Source organism: Enhydra lutris, unplaced genomic scaffold (assembly GCF_002288905.1).
Source record: "Enhydra lutris kenyoni isolate GAN:26980312 unplaced genomic scaffold, ASM228890v2 scaffoldscaffold20, whole genome shotgun sequence".
Taxonomy (NCBI): domain Eukaryota; kingdom Metazoa; phylum Chordata; class Mammalia; order Carnivora; family Mustelidae; genus Enhydra; species Enhydra lutris.
Genome location: NW_019154104.1, coordinates 22,250,052 through 22,276,033, shown reverse-complemented (window position 1 = coordinate 22,276,033; position 25,982 = coordinate 22,250,052). Strand labels below are relative to the sequence as shown.

The 25,982-nt window shown below is 40.1% G+C and overlaps 1 protein-coding gene across 1 annotated transcript in view; it reads left to right on the top strand.

Moving 5' to 3' along the window:
- The window catches only part of LOC111148589 (signal induced proliferation associated 1 like 1), a 369,183-nt gene that overhangs the window by 26,788 nt on the left and 316,413 nt on the right, over positions 1–25,982 (top strand). Inside the window, exon 2 of the mRNA XM_022505280.1 lies at positions 7,573–7,655. The gene's annotated coding sequence lies outside the window, so the exon portion shown is untranslated. The remainder of the gene's footprint in view (positions 1–7,572; positions 7,656–25,982) is intronic.

The following is a 25,982-nucleotide window of genomic DNA, read 5'->3' as shown; positions in this document are numbered from 1 at the left end:
GCAACACTGGGCATTGCCTGCTGCTGAACTGTAGCTATCCTGGTGGGTGGTAGAGAGCTTCCGTGTGGTTTTAATTTGCATTTCCCCATAGACCAAGGCAGTTGAGGACCTTTCCATATGTTACTGGCCATTTTGATATCACTTTTTGGGGCAGTGGAAAGTCCTATATCTTCACTGTGGTGGTGAGAAGTGGTTGTTATGGATGTGTTTTGAGAGTAAGGCTGATGGGATATGCTCACGGTCTGGACATGTGGAGGGGGAAAGAGGAGGCAGGGATGGCATTAGGTTTTATTTATTTTTTTTGCCTGAGCCACTGGAAGGAGGGGAGTTAGGATGTTGGAGATAGAGAAGGTACAGGTTACAGATAAAATTTTTAAAAATTTTCAGCATTTCGAAATAAGTGAATCAGAGAGACAGTTATCATATGATTTCACTCATATGTGGAATTTAAGAAACAAACAGAGGCTCAAAGGGTAAGGGAGGGAAAAATACAGTAAGACGAAATCAGAGAGGAAGACAAACCATAAGAGACCCTTAACCATAGGAAACAAACTGAGGGTTGCTGGAGGGGAGGCAGCTGGGGGATGGGCATCAGAGTGGGTACGTGATGGAAAGGACACTGGGTGTTACATAAGACCAGTGAGTCACTAAACTCTACCTCTGAAATTAATAATACAGTATATGCTACCTAATTGAATTTACATTGAAGAAATTAAATTTTTCAGCATTTTATGAAAAAGGCCATTCGAATGCCAAAAGAATAGAAAGGACATAGTCTCAGAATAAAGAGGAACCTTTTGAATTGGCTCTATTTCGCTGGCTTTATTAAGTACTCATGAACAAGGTTTTATGTCCCTCCCCTTCCCCCTTCTCTGAGGACCTACAGTCGAGGTATCGTTTTGCACACTAGCTTTGGGAATCACTCATCTGCAATATATTACGTATGTATTTTTGACTTTGATACTATTAATGAATGTGCATCGTATCCCTCCTTAAGCCTGCAATAAATAGATTGAGGTTAGAGTCTAAATATGAGAAACCATAAAAAAAGCCTTCAAAGTAGGCCACGTGTCATTTCTAGCCCAGAAATACTTCATTTCTTAAAAAAAGAGCGCGCGAGCCAGATGCATCTCAAGGACACATATGGTGCACGTGTTATCATAGTAAAGCTCCATACTCATCTTAGTAACTTCCTTGCCCAGAGGCTCTATGAAATTATTGTTTCTAAAATTTTGTTTGGAAGGATCCAAGCTCTGAGTTTTCTTGAGCAAGCTGATTTGCCTCATCCTTAGGGAAAGATAGTTATTTTTGACTTTTGTGTATTCCCGTTCTCCCCATCACCAGTGTTAAAGTTAAGTGTGCTACAGAGGATTTGACGAAAGCAGTTTGGGGCCGCAGTCGGGAAGCTGGGGGCGTTCTGAGTACCTGTGATCCATGGCGAGCTTAGCACCAATGTTAGTAGACTTGTCTGGAGTCTCCCTTGACGCATACCTTGTGCTCTCCTTTGAATCAAATACCCACTTCCATTTGGCAGACCATCGAGTCGCCTTCTGAGTGAGTATCAGTGTCATTCTTGGCTTCAGAAGTGTGCAAGTGATCCTTTTATAAAAGTTTTGCCTTTGAGTATTACCTGAGAAATATTTGTGTGCAGTTTGATAGTACAGAGTAATTTGATTATTCAGAGATATCAAATGTCCTTTGTTAGATTCTCCTGCAATTTCAAAGAACAGTATTACTAACAACTGATTACTTTTCTCATCTTTGTCTACTGATTTTATGGGACTTAATGTCTGTCTACTGAGAAGAGAATTTTTGACATACATAATCACTTCTCGGCATTTCCAGTCTGCTTTTGGTGTTGGGTCATAGGGTAATATTTTAGTTACCTGATGTGTCTGTGGTTTTAACATGATTATCTTACCCCGAGGGATGGGTGAAAATAAGTGAAAAGTTCATTGCTGCTTTGTGAATTAAGTTGTGCCTTGGCACAGCGGGCTGATCGTTTTGGCATTACAACACAGCATTAGATCACCTTGTCTGCAGTTTGGGAATGTTCTCTAACACTGCAGGCTTCTCCATAAACTTGAGCTAGTATAGAAAGCAAAGTTTACTGTATCCTGTTCTCAAATATCTCGCCAAGTTACTGTCATCAGACTCTTTATTGATAGAAAATTAGTTAGGCAAAAATCATTTTCTTCTCCTTGCATGGGAGAGGTGATGAAATTTATGAGAAGGTACATATAAGGAAAGGTTGGGAGTGTTGATTGTGGATTTGAGCCCTGGCTGGAAACAACTCTTGACTTATAGTGGAATGTTCTGGGTGTTCCTTGTGTCTTTCAATCTCCGCTCTTGTATATGGAAATAATGAAAGGAATATGTGCTATGTGAATTGGTCAGGGTTTTTGGTTACAGATGCTAAGGTCTATTCTAGTTCGTGTAAACAGAAAGGGGTTTATTAGGGGTGATAGGCAGCTGAGCAAATCACCAGGAGGGCTGAAGAAAGAGCCCTGAGGCCGAGTTTCTGGAAGTGGGTGCCGGTACTGGGGACTGGCCCTCCGAGGTGCTGCTGCCCCTGCCTGGGTCAGGATGCTCCAAATCAGGAAGCCAGAGCCCGAAGCACTCCACGTTGCCAGCCAAGTGCGTGCCACACATCCTTCCACCTTGCTGCTTTTCCCACGTGCTGGGACTCTGTTCTGAAGGAGTCGCATGTGGTGCCAGGTTGGCAGAACCGATTCCCAAGCCTTGCCTGTACTAGAGGGCAGAGAAGGCAGGGAACAGAATTCTTCCATCCGCAGTTGGTTTATTGGCTTTCTTTATTAATTCTGCTTTGAGAAGGTGGGCTTTACATAGAAGGAGCTGTTAACGGTGGTGAGAGGGAGGGTAGATTTGGGGCCTCTCTGAATAAAACGTTTATCACAGCACCTTTTTAAAAATAATACCTCGGTGAGAAGACTAATGGATTGCAAGGAATTTTGAAGGAAGCCTACTATTTAAAAACACATGTTTTACGTTTGGGGGGTGGTGCATAAAGAATATTTGGAAACCCAGCAGGTGGATGCTCTTGTTCGTTTAGGATTTCCCTACTTGCCCAGTAAGAGTGTGCTGGTAATGTAACCGAGACAAAAATACTGTCTTTTTTTGGCGAGTTCTTTTGTCCTTGGTGAACCAGTCCAGACCCATTCTTGTGAATCTTTTGCTTTGAGAGAGTTGAGGGTTTATGCGTGAGTCGGGATAAATTCATTACTGTTCTCAGAAGAACAAATTAAAGTGTATGGATCTGTGATGGCTGCTTGGCATTGCTCCAATTTTTCAGTTATGGTTATTGACCTAACTTTTTCTCTGAAATGGACCTAGCCCTGGACGGGCTTGGAAATCACATGGTCCAGGGCCCTGATTCTGTAGTTGAGGAAATCAAAGGCCAGGGGGTCAAGAGGTTTGCTCAAGGTTAGACAGCTGGTTGGGGGCCGGGGGGAGAGGCCCTGATTTCACAGCCTGCCTGGTCTTTCCCCACCAGCCCCTCTGGGAAAGCACAGATTTCTCCCCAGTGGCATGAGGGTCTCATAACAAGACTTAAGTCCTGGTTGGGACGTCTCAGTGGGTTCGTGGTTGGGTAATACTGTTGTTCCTTCCTGCGTTAAGTAATACTTGGAAATTTGTTCTGGGCTTTTAAGGAAAATGGGTCACAGACATAAGAATTTTGTTCAATCGAACACTTGGGAAAGGAAAAAAACCGCGTGGTGATCGTGCCTAATTGAAGATGTGGGTTTCACTTGGTAGACCGAGCTGCAAAAATGAAGGAGGTTCACGCACAGCTCTCTTCTGTTTACTCTTCTGGGCTGTGCATAAATTTGCTCGTGCACCGTCGTTTCGGTATTGCTGTTGCATGCCCAGTCAGTACAAGGTAAAAAGTACTAGGAAACTTGAGTCTGACACATGTCTCTGCTCCTTCAAGTCTCTCGTGTGAGTCTTGTACCCTGACCCACAGTTCACCTTCCCTCCATTCACGCCTGCATCTCCGTACTGTGCCCTCCTGGCCTCCTGTTTTCAGTAGCACATGGTTCCTCTCACATACGATGTATACGTATATATACATATACAATATGTATCTCCCATGTCATTTGTATGTGACGTTTACTGCGTGTGAGTCATGATACGTGTTATGTCTGTATGATGTCCAGATAGTCTCTGTGCCGGGTGTCTCCTCCGTCAGACTGCAAGCTCTGCGAAGCTTTTGTTAGTTTGTGTATGCCCAGCACGAAGAATAAATAGTGCCTGCCCTGTAGGAGATAGTCAGTGTGTGAATTAATGGACTTGGCAAAAAGCAACTGTTCTTTAGGATTTCTACTAGTAAAATGCCAGATTCTCAGTCCTAATGTTTATTTTATTCACGAACTCATGGAGGATGGCAGAATCACCAGTTGGGACGTAAAGGAAGGGAATTATCCTCAGGTTGTGCGTTGTGTTATAAAGTATTCTGGAACTTCCTTGCTTTGGCAATACAGAAGGAACTCGGCTTCAGATGAAAAAAGTCACTAAATGTTCAGATATCAGTGGAACAAATCTTTAGACATTAAAATCTAGATTACTCAGTGATAAAAATGTACAGATATAAATTTGGATGGTAGCTGGTTTTAAACCCAATTGATAGAAAAGCTTTTCATTTTCAGCATTATGGCAAATAGAGTCAGATTTCAGAGAATCAAGGTGCTAAGGCAGCAGACGGGAAGAGGAAGGAATTAAGGCCTGGGGAGAGTTGGAAAAACCCTTCAGCAAAGTCATCCAGATGTGAAAGCACATTTCTGCACTTGCTCAAAGAAACTACAACACGAGACACCGAGATCCATTTAATTCAGATAAAGTCCATAATGTTCTGAAATTTTCATTTATCTAATCTGCTGATAACCTCCCAATAAGTTCTGGGGGCATAATGTAACTTAAGAACACTCATTTTTATTATTTAAAGATGTATTTGATTTTTAGGATTCAAGGGAAATAAAGATGATCCTTAATGTCTTAGGAAGATGTTAAGAAACCTAGAAAATACCTTAGAAATAGATGATGCTGGCTTTTCATGTCAGCTTAAGCCCAAAGGTTTAATGACTCGCCCAACACTGCACAGTTAATTCATGGCAGAATTGGTACTAGCTTTGGTCCCAAATTAGAACTGAAGCATCCTTAATAAGAGACAGGCCTCTCTCTGATAACCTAGGGGCACTTAGGAATTTGTCCCAAGATTTATGTTTTATCTTAAAAGTTTCAAAAATGCATGCAGATACTCCATTTTATGCAAGTCGTGTTCTTCTTTTTATGTGTAGAGCCATGCATATTTTAAAATATATTTTATTTGTCAGAGAGAGAGAGAGAGAGAGAGAGCGAGCGCGTGCACAAGCATGGGGACGGCAGGCAGAGGGACAAGCAGGCTTCCCGCTGAGCAGGGAGCCTGATGCAGAACTTGATCCCAGGACTCTGGGATCTTAACTGTCTGAGCGACCCAGGCACCCCAAACACGCGTATTTTTGTGCTAGTCTGCAGAATTGTTATCTGGAATTGGAGAAAATGAGCAGAATGAAAGATCACCTGAAGTTATTGTGTTAGTGTTAAATCGGAGCTTTAAAGAAAACTACAATGGGGGAATAAATCTACTTGATTTGCTCTGAAGTTAATTATAATGGAGGAAATTAATTATAGCACAGTGAAAATACCTTATTTAGAAAATATTTTCAACCTCAACTTGGGAAGAAAAGATTGCTATTTTTGTCAATTCAACATTCTGTTTAAGTGAAGTAAGGCATTATGCTTTGTGGCTTTTTTTTTTTTTTTTTTTTTTTTTTTGCTGGAGGTATAAGTTTGGAAGTGGTGAGTTTTTTTTTTAAAAAGAGAGAGATGGTTTTTGTATATAATTTTGTAAGTACATTTTCCCTAAAGATTAGATCATATTTGTATGGAGAAAGACAGCCAACCCCGCCCTACCCCCTTCCCCAGTAGGGAATTACTCTAAAGCTTTGCTTTTTAATCTTTTATGTTAATCTTTTTTTTGCAACACATGGTTAAATGAGATTTTTATCCTGCCACAGAGTTGTAGCTTGATTTTAATATACTCCAAAAGATCGTTTCCCCAGCTGATTAAAGACAAGGGTGTGATAGGAAGAGCACCAGCCTGGCAGTCAGAAGATTTTGACTTCATCTTGTCTGTAGGATGATAGTTTTACAATGGTAATGGGGTAGAGTAGCCTCTTCCAGCTCGGAAAACTTATGATACGTATTTGCTCATCATCTGCTTAGTGCCTCATATCCATACTCCCTAAAATGTCAAAGTACAGACCGTGTGCGTATTTCGAGTCTCACCATCTCCCCACAAAGCAGCTCTCTCGAGATGAATACTTCAGGAGCCAATGCCCCTTGCTTTAGTCTGGCCAGTGGGTTCTCCTGAGTGACTGCAGGGGAGTCTCTCTGGAAGGACCTGCTGGGCAGCCACTGGTGGCTCTCAAAAGGCCCTTTCTCCACTAAGTAGCCTGAGCTCCATGAGCCTCTTAGCATTTTTGAGACAGACTCCTCGGACGTGAGGAATGTTCAGATTGGGCCTGGCATCTTTAGGAACTGGACCATTGCTCGCCTTGAGCGGTTTGCCACTCAGAGTCCTTGTATTAGTGGTGGAAGTAGCCATCTAAATTTTTATGGTCTTATATTTGCCGATTTTCAACAGATCATAGGTGTACATGGGAGGAGGCCTTTGGCAGAAGGGTCTGCGTGAGTGTCTCCCCATGCTAGTCTCATGTACACAGAGTCTCTTTCTCCTCGAAGGTGTGCTGTGATGTGTGTGTTCTCAGTTGTCTGTGTCACACTGGCTAGTTGACTAGCTCTAGGTGGGTATGAAGAAATGGCCTGCAGAATTACCAGATTCCTCTCCCAATCTGGCAGGCTTGGATGGGTAGGAGCCCAAATACAGTATCTGTTGGCAGGCACGTCTTGGCACATGGTGAGGGACTTGTGGGTGGGGAGAAGCGCGGCTCCGGGAAAGCTGACTGGGTTGGAAGCCCCTGCCCCATGGTCACACGGCGACCGTAGTCTAGTATCCAAGTGCGAGTCTTGTGTCATTTTCTTCAAAACCACAGCTGCAAAGTCAGAGACAGCTGTAAAGCCCCTCAATTATTTTGTGATTCAGCTCTCATTATTTTTCACATCTCCTGGATTTGAAGTTTTGAAGATTTGAAGTTTTATACTCAGAGTCTGGATGGAATAAGGTACCTGTTAAAGACTTACTTCGAGGCTGAAGAAAGCCTTTATTTTTCTTTCATTTCCCGAAGGTATGGCGGTATTAGAGCAGATGGAAGGCTGGAGTTTGAGCTTAAGTTGTGTGAAAACTTCATCAGCCAATTGGCTGACTCTTAATGGTGAGACAGGAAGAACCACCCACGTTTTCCATTTTGGATTTGAGTCACAGAAAACAGGTTTCCTGCAGAAACCATTTGGCTTCAACAAGTGTACGGAAATTTCATCTTTGATCAAATTGATGTTTTTATCTTCATCGTGCATGCATTTCAAATTAATTATTTCCCCCCTTTCAATCTTTAGGTTCAGTTTTGAATGTGAATGGCAGTAAACCTAATACCCAAGATTTCTGTGTAAGAAGTAGATCAGAAGGCCTACACGTTCAGGTAAGGATCTCATTTGACTTCATCTTTTCATAATACACAGCTGCTTTGGCAAAAGTCCGGCTTTTCATGGGTAAAGTCCGGCTCCTACCTCCTTTCCCATGAATAGAAGGATAGGTGAATTTTCTAAAAGGCAGCAAATTGATTGCTCTAGACAGGTTTCCACCTGTTTGGGATTACCTAAGAGGTATCAGTGGGGTCAGCTACTTAAAATTATTAGAGAAGCAATATGTGATGGCAGTTAACACACGCACACATACACACACTCATTTAAAATGGCTTATAAAGTGGTGTAAGTTTCTTTTTTTGGGTGGAGGAAATCATCTTTCTAATAACTACCACTTCCTTCCCGTGGTTGATCGATTGAGCTATCATCTTTCTGTTTTCCAGTAAAGTTCAAAGACAGATTGTTTTCAGATTAATTTCTCTACCTCCCTGGCATCCCACAATACTAAACAGTTGTAGGCATAAGAATATTATAGAAAAAGCTCTGAACTTGAAATAATTTGGAAGGTATAGGGCCAGTATTTAGAAAGGAGTTTTCTTCAGGAGGAGAGGGTACTGTGTAGACCAAAAAGAAAGAACCCACTCTCCCTCCATCTAGTAAAAACCATATTTACATAGAAAGTGTTGTGCTGAGTTAGAATTGTCACGTCTTTGTGGATACAAATGAAAGCGTATTTCAGAAAAGTGAAATATTGGTTTTTAATCAATTACCTTATTTTCTCTAATTGGTTTTGAGGTACTGAGCTGTAACCCCCCCCCCCGATATTAGCTCTTATACCTCTTCATGGTGGTTATTTTTCAAGTTTAAAATATGTAAAACTCAGTTTTAAATTATTGGCATCATTTAAAGAGTGAGTAATCCCACAGTCGTACCAGTAATGCACTGTAGGATGGCTCTTGTAGCAGGCTTCATCTCCTGACTACGTCACCAGTTGTCAGAAATTCGTTTGCAAAACGTTAACACACCGACAAAGAGAACTCCGTGGAGAGAACCTGGCTCGGGGGTTTGTAATAAGTTGCAGATGGTGTGTGGAGATAATTCCCTTCCAGTTGTTCCTGTAGTCAGCCTTAGTCAGACCTGTGTAGTAACTTTTTTTTTTTTTTTTTTTTTAAGATTTAGCTTTATTTATTTGCGGGGGATGGAGCGAGAGGGAGAGTCTTTCAAGCGGGCTCCACACTGAGCAGGGAGCCTGGTACGGGGCTCGATCTCACAGCCCTGAGATCCTGACCTGAGTGGAAAATAAGAGTCTGACACTTAACTGACTGAGCCACCCAGGCGCCTTGATAGTACCTCTTGACTCATCTGCCTGCAGGCTCTTCCGCGTGGGATTAGATGCTGTTACCCTATGCTTAGAATTCTTCTGGGCCTACCCATCACCTAGAGCAGTGGTTGTCAAACTTCTGGGTCTCAGGAACCCTGCTGTTAAAATTGTTGAAGCCGCAAGAGACCTTTGTGTTTATGTTGATTATATCTATCACTATTTACTGTGTTGAAATGGAGAAAAATTTAGGACGTAAGAATATATAAGCTTGCATTCCCTTAGCTGGAGAGTGATGACATCATTAGTTATGAGCTTCTGGCAAACAGTGTACATTTAGGAGAGAAAGAGAAGCAAAAGGCAAATAGCATACTATTATTTTTACAAGTTAGATTTATTGAGGTGTAACTTCCATCCAGTGCAATCTACCCATTTTGGTGTATGATTCATCTCTGGGTTTTGACAAATGCATATGGTTGTGTAAACACAGTGAAGATGTAGAACGTCCCCATCACCCCAAAATGTCCCCCTGTCCTTAGCCTTAGCACCCTCTGACCTTTTCTGTGTCCTTTCATTGTGCTTTTCCCCGACTGTCATCTAAATGGAATTACACAGTCATGGCCTTTTGAATCTGGCTTCCTTCATTTAACAGAGTGCATTTGCGGCTCATTCATCTTGTTTTATCACTAATATTTTTTTATTGCTGAGTCTTATTCTGATGTATGAATGTACTGCGGTTTGTCTGTTTACCAGTTGGAGAACACTTGGGTGGTTCTTGGTTTTGGTGGTGATGTGTCCTAGCATTAATAGCAAAATAGTTATAACCTCCCAGACCCCCTGAGAGAGTCCCAAGGACCCCCAGGAGCCTGAGCCGGCTCTCGGAGGACCTCTGGCTGTCTTGAACTACTTGCCTGTGTGTGACGTGCCCTCTGTTTAAAACGCCAGGATCTACCTCAAGGTCTCCTCTGTTCAGGCCTTTCTTTTTTTTCCTTCTTCTTCTTTCTTTTTAAAGACGTATTATTTGAGAGAGAGAGAGAGAGAATCTCAAGCAGACTCTGCACTGAGCAGAGCCCCACATGGGATTTGATCTCATGACCCTGAGGTCATGATCTGAAATCAAGAGTTGGATGCTTGACAGACCGAGCCACCCAGGTTCCCCTCTGCAGGCCTTTCCTAGCCCTCTCCCCACCATCACCCAAGGCTGGGCCTCAAGGCTGGGCTGGTCACCACCAGCTTTGTGCCTCTGCCGTGCCTTGTCCCAGTGCTCAGCAGTTACTGAGGATGTGGTAGCTCCCCAGCTTCTGGAGAGCTGTGCCTTCTCTCTGTCCCACATACATGCCCGGCACATGGAAGATGCAGTACATGTTTAAATGAATGAATAATAGTACCTTTACATTTATGAGGTGTTTTCTTGTTTTTAGAAGACTTTCCCATATAACATGCATCCCTCATTTCAGCTCTGCAAGTCATATAGCACAAACGATTTTCAGTATCTTTTATTTTTATTTTATCAGATAAGGATATCTATGGTCTTGACCAAGCTGTATCTTAGAATAACCTGGGAAGCTGTTAATAAACATACTAATGACCCGGATTCAGTCCTAATCTCTGGAGATCAGGCTTGAGTACTAGGATTTTTTTTTTTTTAAAGATTTTATTCATTTACTTAGAGAGAGAGAATGAGAGAGAGCATGAGAGGAGAGAGGTTAGTGGGAGAAGCAGACTCCCTGCCGAGCAGGGAGCCCGATGCGGGACTCGATCCTGGGCCTCCAGGATCATAATCTGAGCTGAAGGCAGTCGCTTAACCAACTGAGCTACCCAGGTGCCCGAATATTAGGATTATTTAAAAACATCACCGTTGAACCTGATGTGCAGCCCCTGGAGAATCATTGCTCCAGAGTGTGATTTACCAGGAAGTCTCAGTGGTGATGTTGTTGAGACTGGAACGCTGATCCTTGGCTCCTGCTGGAACGCCTTTTCCTCCGAGCTCTGGACTCTCACATGAATGGAGGTACTGCAGAGATTTATAGAGTCCTGTACCTGCATTTTCAATTCTGGAGGTACTGTAGTGTGAAGGCCGGAACCCTGAACTGAGAGGGTCGGGGGAATATGTGTCTGTTGGGCTCTGCATTTATTACCCTTGGATTAACAAATACTTGAGTCTGTTCTCACTTTTAAAATAAGGATACTACCTGAAGTTCTAGAAACTTATTATGGGGATTCAGTTAGATACTATGTTAACAGACTTTTTTTTTTTTTTCTTTTTTAAAGTAGGCTCCATGAGCCCAACCTGGGGTTGAAGTCATGACCCCTGAGATCAAGACCTGAGCTGAAATTGGGAATTAGATGCTTAACAGATGCCCCTGTTAAAGGATTTTAAACGATTTATTTAAAGGACTGCAAAATCCTTTTGTAAACTATAAAGTGCTTTCTAAAACTTGTTTTTATTTGATTTTAGCTTCATGTATTTATTGGCTAACTTTCCTTGAGGTTCATGAATTACACAAGTGATATGTAAGTGTGGTCTCACTGAAATAGGGAAATAACAGATTTATGGAGAGTAAAACTGAGAGGTCACCATTGGTTGCATAATTTTGATCCTTTGTATATGAATTTAAGTGCATAAATATGTATGTATGTGACATACTTTTTTTTCCTTTGGTTGTATTAACATAAAGTCTTATAAATTTTATATATTTTTTTAAATTTGACAACATGTCTTCTTTTATTCCATATTAGTATATATAAACCCCTCTCATTCTTCTTATAGCTGCATAATTTTTTCATATATTTCCATAGCGGTGGACATTTAGCCTGTTTCCAGTCTTTTACTTTTATAAAAAATGCTGGTGAACATTCTTGGCTCTTATGAAACCATTAGTTAATTCTTGGTAAAACATATATTCTGTTTTACAGATACTGGGAGATGAAGTAATAAATGTCTCATGAACGAAATCTTAGACCTGTTCTTCTCAAGTCAGGATAGAACTTAGACTTTGTAAAAAATTGTAGTAAAATATACTAGACCTTGGAGAATTTTTTCATATGATCTTTGTAAATTTAGTTTGTCTTATTTTTGTGGTATTATCATTTCTGTATTTAGATAGACTTTTGAAGACCAGCATGTATATTTCTTAACTCCTTTAGGTGTTAAGGTGTTTCCCTTGACTAACAACCGCAGTGCAGCGAGATGGCCAGTACTTCCTGATACCTGGCCCTGTGTTAGGAGCATGGTCCCATTTCTTCCCCTCACTAACCCAGTGAAATTGGTAGTGTTTTCCAGGGTAAACAATCAGAAATGGAAGATCAGAGAGGTCAGATCACTTGTCCAAGGCTGGTAATGGGTCTAGGATTCAGAGGTCCTGCTTCCACCTATGATGCTAAACAGTCTACCAGGAATTCACTGAATCAGAGATGGTACTTTTACTTAATGATGTCACAGTAGTTACTTTGTAAATTACTTGTATTTGGGTATTTTGCTTTTTAGTACCAGTAATATTTTAACCTTTGCAGAAGTAGTCTATGCTTTCAAGTATCCACTTTGTAGAAAGTATTTATAATAAAAGCAATATTGTAATATAATAAAAACAAATACTTATTGAATATAATAAGTGGTATGTTGGAGTGAAAGAGACCACTAAATGGGGAATTGATGTTGAATTCTATTTATTAATTAACAGAATAACCTTCGTAAATGAATGTTTCCTCAATGGTAACATAATAATGTACTAAATAGATCACTCTATACTTCATCAGCCTCCAGTCTTAAATTATAGTAGTGTGAGTAAGAAATACTTGGGAGAACATTCGTCAGTGGTAATGTAGATGAATTGCGAAATGGAATTCTAGTAATGCTTCCCCTTGCCTTGAGCAATAAGGAGAATACTGCCAAAAGGGTTTGTTCATTCATGACAAATGAAAGATTAAAATGCTCTATCTCTGTTAATGAAAGTACCGGAATGCAGCCTCAAAGTTTTTTATTTTTAATTAATTAATTAATTAATTATTTTTTTTTGAGAGGGAGAGAACGAGAGGGGTAAGGGAGAGAGGCAGGCAGAGGGAGACAGAGTGAGAGAGAGAGAGAGAGAGAAAATCTTAAGCTTAACAATCTTAAGCCCCAACAGGGGCCTTGATTTCATGACCTTGAGATCATTCATTACCTAGTGGAAATCACGAGTCACTGCTTAACTGACTGAGCCACCTGGGTGCCCCAGCCTCAAAGTTTTTTAAGCATGTTGAAATATATATTCTTACAATTTTGTTATAGTTAACGTTTTGAGTATTTTGAGTGGCAGTGGGTGGTGGTTATTTCTCAGTAGTGATCATTATAGATGGAGTTTTAGCAAAGATGATTTCACATATTCCTTGTGTACTCTTACATCACCTTTCACTTGAATGGTAAAATAAAGTTAAGGTCTGAGTGACACAATCTGGAGTACATGCAATGGTGGGTGCTGGCTTCTTAACCCTTTCTTCCGTCTCCTTAAAACATGTCTCCTTTTTAAGCCTTAAAATATGGCGGCTGGATGGCTGAAATAGATCTTTTGATGGACAGATGGAACTCTATTAAGAAGTAAGAAAACATATGGCAAAGCACACTTCAAACTCCATCGTATTGTCTCATTCCGGATTTTTAACTTAAAAGCATGTTTAAAAAGAAATATTTTTGGCCAATGTCTATTTGATAATTGGCTGGTGGAGGAGAATGAGCTGCTGGTTCACCGTCCCGTGTGGATCTGTTCACTCCGAGGTAGGGTGGCACCAGAGCGGGCTTCCAACACAGGAAGCAGTCGGGCGGCAGTGACTTTTAGTTGCTGTTGATAGGCAGTCAATTCCAGTCAATAATCTAGTGCAGTCTACTCCAGACAGCACGCTGTGGAAGTGTTCTCTGGTTCATTTTTTCCTCTTATTTGTAGATTTACTGATTTGCTTGGGTAGATGCAGAAACCACATTGTATTTGTGGCTGCTTTCTGAGATGACACACCCCACCCTTCAGAGGAATTCATTTCTTTTTGGAATTTGGCATTTGTTATTTTTATCCCTGTTCTCTATTTAAATTTTCAGCCTTTAGAATGTAAATTCCCAAGTGCATTTTGCCTTGGTGACTAAGGGGTATTATGTAAGGACCCCCTCCCCCTTCACTGTGTGGACATACATTTCTTGGCCTATTATTTGTTCTGCGTCTGTATCTCAGTGTAATCCTAACAAGTTCATTCAGGCAGTGGTTAAACTGAGGTTAAGTAGTATTCTGGTTTTTTGGCAGGATATGGTCGTAAACACAGAATGGCCTGAGGTGGCTGTAATGTTCAGTTGCGTAATCAGAGATTACACCTGACAAACACAGGAATGAGTCCCTAGGCCTCATCCATCCTCAGTCAGAAATTGCCCCATAGGTTGGAGTCTACTGTAGAAACTGTCTGTAGAGCTCTGTTGAGTGTTTTCTTAGATAATTATATTAATATCATTCATTTAATTGGAATGTTTCTGATTAGATGAAACTATGAATAGTATTCCAGCGTTTCAGAAAGCCTCCCACCTAACATCTAGAGGGATGAGTTAGAATGTTATAAGTGTATTAAAAATGTGTATGTTTCTCAGGATTTTGTCGTATTTTCACCTTTCTTCCCTCTCTTCCTGGAATTGTGACTTGCAAGCTATTTTGCAAAATATCCCCTAAGAAATAATTCATCTTCTAGAGATTGGATGGGGTGGAAGTTAGAGTCATTCTATTTGAAATGACGGGTAATGTGCCCATAAAGGGCATCTCTGTATGAATGTGAGGGACTGGTCTTTGGAGCTCTTAGGCAGTATTGGAAAATACTCCATGTTACTGTGGGCAGCTGAAGAACAGAAATAAAATGCCTATTATAGTGGGTAGGAAGGCCTTTTTGGGCGTATTATATATGTTCTGAGGCTGATGTGAATATTTTTGAAAAAATGTTTTACTTAATTACCATTTACAGTATTTATCAGGAAATTGGATATATTTGAGTTTCCATAGCCTTAATTTTTGCTAAATGTTTTTATGGAACTACTTTTTTTTAAAAGGTGTTTTAACTTTTTTGTAACTGTTTTTATACATTTCATGTGTTTTATTCAAACTGATTTTGTCTGAAATTTGCTTAGAGAAACCAAATCCAGTTAAAAATACTTCTTGACAGGGGCACCTGGGTGGCTCAGTGGGTTAAAACCTCTGCCTTCGGCTTTAGCCCACATTGGGCTCTCTGCTCAGCGGAGAACCTGCTTCCTCCTCTCTCTCTCTGCCTGCCTCTCTGCCTACTTGTGATCTCTGTCTGTCAAATAAATAAATAAATAATCTTTAAAAAAAAAAAACTTCTTGACAGAGGCCTCAAGGTTGACATAATAGATTTTTATTTGAAATATTTATTGTTTTTTTAAACTTATTTTGTTTTTTTAGCAAAGTAATAATATCCCTGGTTTAAATAGTAACTGAAATGGTAATTCAGACTTGAAAAGAAAAGATCCTGTGCTCCACATGTTGTTGTTCAGAAGCAAGCATTTTCAGGTTTCTTTTTTAGCTGTTTCTTCTGGCATTTACTGCCATATATTTTTAAATAACCAATTTTTACTCCTGGGGCTCAGCTTTTCAACTCTAAACATTACCTTTTGACTGTTTTCTACAGAAGATGAGGATTTAACTTCCTGATCTTTCTTTCCCCATCCTCCCAATGATAATTAAAAAAATTTTTTTTTTAAATTTAAGGCTCACACCCAGTGTGGGCTTGAATCCACGACCCTGAGGCCAAGAGTCGTGCGCTGTACCAACTGAACCAACTGGGCACCCCACTTCCAATGATAATTTTATTTACTTTTTGGTCAAAGTGTCATTTAATATTTGCAGTATTATCATTTGAATATTGAGGACTATGGCCACAGAATACTCAGTGGTCACTTGCTCTTTAACTTAGGCATAGTGGTTACTTTGTTTTTAATTGGCTTAACTTTCTATTGATCAATAATTTTGCATTAAATATTCTGATAGAACCATAAAGCCTCACATGGTAAAACATATTAGGGTGTCTGTCAGTTCAGTTTTTCTTGGTGTTGTCAATCCCAGAGTTCCATGTCATGTTGGTAAATGACTTGCTGTCCAGCCTCTACAGGGCTGCCATTGTGGGACTCCTCTTTGCCACCATCTTGGTGAGGCTTGGTTGTTTTTTCTTTGATGACTCTTCTGTTTCCTGGGTTTTGTGTTGTCATGTCTGTTGTTTCTTTCATTTTGGTGGGATATATACACACATGTGCACATACCCACACACACTCCAATATTCATACGCCCAAGAATGGGATTAAAAAAGCCCCTTTATCCCCTAATCATTTGCTGCTAATATGTAAGAAAATACTTGACTCTTTATTTTTGTATCTACTTTGTATCTTGCAGTCTTACTAAATTCATCTATTAGTTCTAGTAGTTGTTTTGTATATTCCCTGGAATTTTGTTCCTAAATGATCATATGATTTGCAGATAAGAAGTTTCACTTTTTCCTCTCAGATCTTTATTCCTTTTGTTTTTCTTGCCTTCCTGCATGGCTGAAATTTGCTTAGAGAAACTGAATCCAGTTAAAAATACTTCCTTGACAGAGGCCTCAAGGTTGACATAATAGATTTTTATTTGAAATATTTATTGTTTTTTTAAACTTATTTTTTTAGTAAAGTAAGTAGGACTTCTGGTTAGCATTGTTTAAAATGTGGTAAGGAGAGACATTCTTACCTGTTCTTCATCTCAGGGGAAAACAAGTCAGTTTTCCACCTTTGAGTGTGATGTTGCCTTTGGTATTTTCCCACACTTGTTCTTCGTCTCTTTGAGGAAGTTCTCTAACTCTTCCCAGGATGTTGTCAGTATTCGCATGAATGGCCATGGAATTTTGTTAAACACCTGATCCTGAGATTTTTCTCCTTTAGTCTGTATGCTGACTGATTTTCAGATGTGAACCAATTTTTGGGATAGACTGTACTTGCTCATAATGTACCTTTTAATATATTATTGGATTTGATTTGCTAACATTGTGTTGAAGATATTCATGTCTACATTCGTGAGGGATACAGCTCTGTCATTTTCATTTTTTGTGATGTTCTTGTCAGGTTTTAGTATTAGCATTAAGCTAACCTTATAAAATGAGTTAGGAGCTGTTCCTTCCTCCTCTGTTTTCTGAAAGTGTTAAATTTCCTTGAATGTTTGGTAGAATCTACCAGTGAAATAATCTAGAGTTGTTCTTTGTTTTTGTTTTTTGATAACAGATTTATTAACTCTAAAAGGTAAAGGGCTTCTTAGATTTTTCTGTTTCATCATGTGCCAATTTTAATAGATTCTACTTTTCAAGAAATTTGTCCATTTTATGTAAGTTGTGCTCAGTTTGTTGGCCACAAAGGTCACACATTCTTCTCTTATTATCTTTTAAAATTTGACCTCCGATGGTATGTATTTTTGGCATTTCTGGTACTGGTGATTTGTCTTTTGTCTCTATTTTTGATCTAACTAGAAGTATATCAGTTTTCACAGTCCTTTTAAAGATCTGCCTCTTGGGTTTTATTAATTTTCTCCGGTGTCTGTATGTTTTCTACTTTATTGACTTCCACTCTTTATTATTTTCTTTCTTCTATTTTGGGTTTAGTTTGCTCTGTTCTTGATGATTTCTGAAGGGAGAACCTTAAGGACATGGTGGCAGATCCTTTTTATTTTCTTATATTAAGCATTTTTTTTTTAAATTTTATTTTTCATAAACATATAATATCTTTTTATCCCCAGGGGTACAGGTCTGTGAATCGCCAGGTTTACACACTTCACAGCACTCACCATAGCACATACCCTCCCCAATGTCCATAATCCCACCCCCCCAACCCCCCTCCCCCCATCAACCCTCAGTTTGTTTTGTGAGATTAAGAGTCACTTATGGTTTGTCTCCCTCCCAATCCCATCTTGTTTCATTTACTCTTCTCCTACCCCCCTTAACCCACCATGTTGCATCTCCTCTCCCTCATCTCAGAGAGATCATATGATAGTTGTCTTTCTCCGATTGACTTATTTCGCTAAGCATGATACCCTCTAGTTCCATCCACGTCGTCGCAAATGGCAAGATTTCATTTCTTTTGATGGCTGCATAGTATTCCATTGTGTATATATACCACATCTTCTTTATCCATTCGTCTGTTGATGGACATCTAGGTTCTTTCCATAGTTTGGCTATTGTAGACATTGCTGCTATAAACATTCGGGTGCACGTGCCCCTTCGGATCACTACGTTTGTATCTTTAGGGTAAATACCCAGCAGTGCAATTGCTGGGTCATAGGGTAGTTCTATTTTCAACATTTTGAGGAACCTCCATGCTGTTTTCCAGAGTGGTTGCACCAGCTTGCATTCCCACCAACAGTGTAGGAGGGTTCCCCTTTCTCTGCATCCTCGCCAGCATCTGTCATTTCCTGACTTGTTAATTTTAGCCATTCTGACTGGTGTGAGGTGGTATCTCATTGTGGTTTTGATTTGTATTTCCCTGATGCCGAGTGATGTGGAGCACTTTTTCATGTGTCTGTTCGCCATCTGGATGTCTTCTTTGCAGAAATGTCTGTTCATGTCCTCTGCCCATTTCTTGATTGGATTATTTGTTCTTTGGGTGTTGAGTTTGCTAAGTTCTTTATAGATTTTGGACACTAGACCTTTATCCGATATGTCATTTGCAAATATCTTCTCCCATTCTGTCAGTTGTCTTTTGGTTTTGTTAACTGTTTCCTTTGCTGTGCAAAAGCTTTTGATCTTGATGAAATCCCAATAGTTCATTTTTGCCCTTGCTTCCCTTGCCTTTGGCGATGTTCCTAGGAAGATGTTGCTACGGCTGAGGTCGAAGAGGTTGCTGCCTGTGTTCTCCTCAAGGATTTTGATGGATTCCTTTCTCACATTGAGGTCCTTCATCCATTTTGAGTCTATTTTCGTGTGTGGTGTAAGGAAATGATCCAATTTCATTTTTCTGCATGTGGCTGTCCAATTTTCCCAACACCATTTGTTGAAGAGGCTGTCTTTTTTCCATTGGATATTCTTTCCTGCTTTGTCGAAGATTAGTTGACAATAGAGTTGAGGGTCTATTTCTGGGCTCTCTATTCTGTTCCATTGATCTATGTGTCTGTTTTTGTGCCAGTACCATGCTGTCTTGATGATGACAGCTTTGTAATAGAGCTTGAAGTCCGGAATTGTGATGCCACCAACTTTGGCTTTCTTTTTCAATATTCCTTTGGCTATTCGAGGTCTTTTCTGGTTCCATATAAATTTTAGGATTATTTGTTCCATTTCTTTGAAAAAAATGGATGGTACTTTGATAGGAATTGCATTAAATGTGTAGATTGCTTTAGGTAGCATAGACATTTTCACAATGTTTATTCTTCCAATCCAGGAGCATGGAACATTTTTCCATTTCTTTGTGTCTTCCTCAATTTCTTTCATGAGTACTTTATAGTTTTCTGTGTATAGATTCTTAGTCTCTTTGGTTAGATTTATTCCTAGGTATCTTATAGTTTTGGGTGCAATTGTAAATGGGATTGACTCCTTAATTTCTCTTTCTTCTGTCTTGTTGTTGGTGTAGAGAAATGCAACTGATTTCTGGGCATTGGTTTTATATCCTGACACTTTACTGAATTCCTGTACAAGTTCTAGCAGTTTTGGAGTGGAGTCTTTTGGGTTTTCCACATATAGTATCATATCATCTGCAAAGAGTGATAGTTTGACTTCTTCTTTGCCAATTTGGATGCCTTTAATTTCCTTTTGTTGTCTGATTGCTGAGGCTAGGACTTCTAGTACTATGTTGAATAGCAGTGGTGATAACGGACATCCCTGCCATGTTCCTGACCTTAGCGGAAAAGCTTTCAGTTTCTCTCCATTGAGAATGATATTTGCGGTGGGTTTTTCATAGATGGCTTTGATAATATTGAGGTATGTGCCCTCTATCCCTACACTTTGAAGAGTTTTGATCAGGAAGGGATGCTGTACTTTGTCAAATGCTTTTTCAGCATCTATGGAGAGTATCATATGGTTCTTGTTCTTTCTTTTATTAATGTGTTGTATCACATTGATTGATTTGCGGATGTTGAACCAACCTTGCAGCCCTGGAATAAATCCCACTTGGTCGTGGTATATTAAGCATTTTAAAGTTTAAAGTTTCCCTTTAAGGACTGTTTTAGCTGCATCCCACAAATTTTAATATGTTTTATTTTTGTTGCTATTTGGTTCAGAATATTTCCTGATTAACTTTGTGATTTTGTCTTTGACCCATGAGCTATTCAGAGGCGTGCTGTTTGGTTTTTGTACATTTGGAATTTCCCAGATACCTTATTGTTACTGATTTCTAATTTAATTCTGTGTTATCAGAAAATATACTTTGTGATGACATTCCTTTTGCATTTATGGAGACTTACTTTACAGCGCACCGTATGATCTGTCCTGGTAACGTGCCAGGTGCGTTCAAAGGGGATGTGTCTTCTTCAGTTTTAGATTGTCTGAGAATGTCTGTCAGGTCAAGGTGGCTGGTCGTGTTATTCAGACCTTCTATGTCTTTCCTGAGGTTTTTTTTTTTTTTTTTTGGTCTAATTTTATCAGTTACTGAGATCGAGTGTGAACATCTCTTACTATAATCATGTCATTGTCCTTTTCTTCCTTTGATTCTATTTTTGCTTCTATTTTGAAATGCACATACATTTGTAGTTGTTGTACCTTCATGATAAGTTGTTCCTTGTATAATATAATGCTCTTTTTTCTCTGGTCATGCTTTTTGTCTTAAAAGTTGTTTCGAGACTCAGTGGTATGCATGGTGGGGTTAGTGTCTGGTGTTTCTGGATGATGATCTTGGGCACTACTATTTCATTAGAAATTGTGTGTATTATCACTGAAGAAGTTATATTTTGAAATATCATCTGCCTCTGCATTCAAGCTGAATATGGTTTACCTGGAGAATGGGACTGTAAGGGAATAGGATCTAGGTCCATTAAATTTTTTATAGGGGAAGGAAGAACAAATCTGAAATTTAGAGCAGTGTCAGGGACAGGAGGCCTTGATAGAGAGGCGTAGCTGTTAGCCTTGGGAAGCAAGGAAATGATCTCAAGTAGAGTATGGATAATACGGGTGTTTCACAGTACTTTTAGATCCAGCCATGTCTGATCTCTTAATCACCATAATACTTCCATGGTTATGGTCATATTTGAACATTAAGTCCATGGCTCTTGAAGACCAAAAATCTAACTACTAGTGGCTTAACAGCATTTATATGCTGCTCACATAAGCCTCTTAAAACATGTTCCAGATGTGAGAAAAATGGAACTTATCCCACTTTTAATGGGGAGAACTGGAAAAAAGATATTAATAACTAGCTCTTACCATAACACAATTGATATATGGACAAAGTCTAAAGCATTTACTGCCATGTCACTCGCTGAATGAGCTTGGGATCTTCCCCTCCCCCCTCTGCTCTTGTTCAGTGTGTTTAGAAGCGCCCAGATTGTAGAGGAAATGGTGGATTTGTAGTGGTTTTGTCAATTGGGATAATGGTGATCAATGCACTAGAAGTAGTGTTTTTTAAAAATAAAAACTAGAGTCATGTAGCTATGAACTTTTACATTTGTTGACGTAGGTGTAAATAACTTAAGTGCTTGAAAAATCATGGGATATTGGTTTTAGAAGCTGTTGTACCGCATTGCCTTTGCTCATGATCTTTTTGGTCCTAGAAGTATTTTAAATAATCTTAATTATAAGGTAGGATGATTATTGAATTGAACAATCTTACTTTGTTACTTTGTGGGGAATGGCAATGTGATTATTTTTTGGGTTTCTGATATACTTTGTGTGCTGGTCAGGCTGTACATTCTAGGTACCCTTGTCAACAAATGTGTTTCTGGGTTGATAACCTCACTTCTGTTTGCCTAATTTCTTCATTTTGAATACAGTGGGATACTATGTCCAACAGTTGCATATATATTTTTAAAAGACAGGGAAGTACCACTTGAGCTCTGTTTTATTCTATTTTCTCCTTTTTCTTCCTTTCTTTCTTTTATTTATTTTTTTTTTGCTTTGTTAGACCATATATATTTTTTTAAGATTTTATTTATTTGACAGACAGAGATCACAAATAAGCAGAGATCACAAATAAGCAGAGAGGCAGGCAGAGAGAGGAGGAAGCAGGCTCCCTGCCAAGCAGAGAGCCCGATGTGGGGCTCGATCCCAGGACCCTGAGATCATGACCTGAGCTGAAGGCAGAGGCTTAACCCATTGAGCCACCCAGGCGCCCCTAGACCATATTTTTTAATAAAGGCTTTTCTTTTAGAAAAATCACCAATATGGCATAGTAAATGAAGACTGTCTTTGAATTGGCTCGAATGTCAAAATATTTTTATTGTAAGAGGAAGCCAATCCTCGTTAACTCTTTTCTCTAATTAAAGTTTAGGATTTTAATCAAGTTGTACTTAGCGATAATTACCTTTTGAGTTAGGTAGGTTTTGGAGAAGAATGGTGATTTCGGTTTTCCAGTGTACTTTCACTAAGGACAGGGGCACACAAGGGTCCTGTGTACTTTGGTAATTGTGTAAGCCAAGCAGTCTGGGTGGTTCCAGGCTAACCCTCCTTTTCATGGATGGTAGAACCAGACAGAATAGGCTTCAGAATCCAGATACACAATGAAAATGGCATTACTGTTGAAACTTTGTCCCACCTCTTGTAAACATGGGATAGAAAAGCAACAATAGCCTAAACAAATTTACATTAGAACCTGTTCAGAGAATGGAGAAAGGAGAGAGATTGTTTTCCCCAGCAGTTTTTACTGTTTCTACTCCGTTTTGTTAGTTATCATTCACTTGAAGAACATCTTGCTGACTTCTCTTAGGATTCCTTTACAAAGGAGCTGTTTGTAAAATTGAACTGACTTTCTCTCTGGGGAAGGGTTTTTATTAGGAAGAATAGCTTGGTAGATGCTACAGCAGTTTTAAAAGCTCTAGTCTGTTCTTGACTTAATTAAAGGGGAGAGTATTTTAATTTGTTCAACAGCAAACCCTGAGTGCCCATAGGTGAAAAGGCCTGTCGGTTCTTTGGGGAAGCAGAGATTGGGCAGGGGTAGCCTGTGCTCGTAAAGAGCTGTAGGCCTGTAGGGAAATCGGCTGTGGGCATAATGGCACTGGAGTGAAGAGTGTCCCAAGAGAGACCTGCAGCCTGCTCCGGGAGTTCAGAAGAGGGAGAGAGACATGCATTTTCCTAATGCACGAGGTGAGGGGGCTCAGGGAAGCTTCATGCCGGTGGTGGGATTTAAGCAGTGTCTTGATGGGTGGGATGTGGTTGTAGGCAGAGGTCTTCATATTGAGGCATGGGCAGGTGCTGGGGGCAAGAACTTCAGATTTGGTACTCAGTCTAGTATGGAAAAGTAATCAGTAACAGTCATAATGATGCCAATACAAGCATTTATTGAATGCCTAATTTGTGATAATTATTGTTGGTTTCAGTTCATTTTCTTGTAACGATACTGTAACAACCCTATGAGGTAGACAGATTGTCATCCCTGTGTTACAGAGGAAGAAGTTGAGGTTACAGAGGAAGAAGTTTCTTAACAGATAGGTTAAAAAACTTGGATAAGGCTATGTAGTTAGTAGAATTTGACCCCAGCCTGGTTCTGGAGAGCCTACCCTTACTTGGTGTGCTGTACTATGGGAAATGTAGAAAAGGTGAATTGGGGTCTGTCTGTAGAGCCTCAGATGCCCACATGAATAATTTAATATATTGGAAGATTTTTTTTCCCCCCTGTGGTTCTATCTAGGGGTTTTAAACACATTCTCTCATTTCTTTTAAGGTTGCTTTACTTTGAAAGGCCTTTCCCCTGTTACCTTGTCAATTTCTACTCAGTTCTCAATTTTTGGCTTACGTATCACCTTTCTGTGAGAGGTTTTCCTCAGTCACCCAGGAAGAAGAGCCCTCCTGTGGGTTCCAATGGTGCTTTGCCAGCACTGTAATACAATGTTCCTTAGGTGGTGGGATCGTTGTTCACTTTGTTTCTCAGCTAGACTGTGAATTATGTGAGTGTTGGGATTGTGTATCCTCTTTGTATCCCTGGTGTCGGGTTCAACTTTGTTGCTGAATAAAGCTCAGGTAAGTCCCAACTGATTGAAAGGGAGACTAATAAATTTTCAGACATCATACTGACTTTTTAAATTGCTTTCCTTCTGAGTTACAGGTGTTTGAATACCCAGAGAAGAGATAAATAGATGATAGGATGTTTTGGTTGATTGGGTTCCTCTGAGAAAGAAGGAGAGAGATTATTTGGTTTGAGGTTGCTGGGGACAATATCTGGGAGGGCCAGGCTCTGGGCTGGGCCCTCATAGACATGTAACCTTTAAGTTGGCAGGGGGAACAAGGCCCGCCAGCGGAGAGAACAGCATGAGCAGAGGACATAGGATGGGTCAGTTATGAAGGAACACTACCCACCTTGACACCTGAGCACCTTGGCTTCCTGCTACACCCACTAGGGCATTTGATAACATACAGAATCTCTTGAAAGCCCGAATTTTCTTTATCTTCTGCCAGAAAGTTGTATGGGCCAGAAAAAGCATTTGCCATGTTGTGGTTTGAATTTAAGGTAAGTTCCTAACACATGGAGTATGAGATTCAAACGTGATGCCTTCTTGGTAGGAAAAGTGCTGTTAAAAAACAGGCCCATTTGGACTAAATTAAACAGTTCACCCTCCAGAAATTCTTTAAAATCTTACAACAAGTAACCTCACATTTAGCTGGCATTGTGGTCAGCCTGACTGCCTCGGACCAGCAGGGACCTCGAGATTCCGGTTACGACCTGTGCTGTTGAAGGCAGCCTCTTGCCCTTTATCTGGAAGCATGGTGGGTATGATGCGGGAGCTGAGGGTATGTAGGAGAGGCCTGGTTCCTCGGACCCATGGAGAGGAAGGTGATGAGGAACTCTCATAATGAAGGGGAGTGTTGGAATCCAGACAAGGTTGTCTTTGTTAAGAACCTCTTCCTACCTACCATTGGAAACCTTTTCAAAGTGCTTCTTGAGGCACGAATCAAAGTAGCACAGATGATGCCAGAGAACTAGCGACGGCCCTCAATGAAGAGCTTTGTTCCTTGCCAAGTTTGGAGGGATAGTGGGCGTGTTCTTAGGAGAAGAGGGAACGGACAGTCTTCTCTAAGATGGTCGAGGTCATAGCTCACCGTGGTACTGCCTGATCAATCTGGGGATTGTGGGCCCTTCTATGAGCAGAAGAAGGGCCAGAGGGAAGGTCTGTCTCTCGTGTGTGTGGCCTCCATCCCAGGGTCCTCTCTACACACAGTTGCTGGTTTTAAATTTTCTTTTCTACTGATTACTGAAGATCTTGGGGCCATAGGTGTTGAAATAGAAGCTTCATGGTTTTGTTCCCTGAAATATCCCCAGGGTCTAAAATAGCAATGCCAAATAGAAATATAATGTGAGCCTCCATGTATTTAAAATATTTTGAACTTCTGGGGTGCCTGGGTGGCAGTGGGTTAAAGCCTCACCTTCAGCTCAGGTCATGATGCCAGGGTCCTGGGATCGAGCCCCGCATTGGGCTTTCTGCTCAGTGGGGAGCCTGCTTCTCCCTCTGCCTCTGTCTGCTTCTCTGTCTACTTGTGATCTTTCTCTCTCAAAAATAAATAAATAAAATCTTTAAAATTTTTTTTAACTCCTAGTTGCCATGTTAAAAAAAAGTACAAAGAAATTAACTTGAATAATACATATGTTAACCTAATATCCAAAATATTATCTTCTCAACATGTAATCTATATAAAAAATTACTGAGATATTTTGCTTTCTTTTGTTCATACCAAGTCTTCAAAATCCAGTGTGTATTTTACCTTTATAGCATGTCTCAATTTGGACTAGTGCCATTCTGAATGCCTAATAGCTACATGTTTCTACCACTTATGGTATTGGAAAGAGCAAGTCTGGAACTGTATCTGGTCTATGGCGGAAACCTGGCAAATATCTGTTACACGAAGGAAGAAAGGGAGGGATGGAGGGAAGGAGGAAATGGCAAAACCTAAAAGATGAGTGAACGGA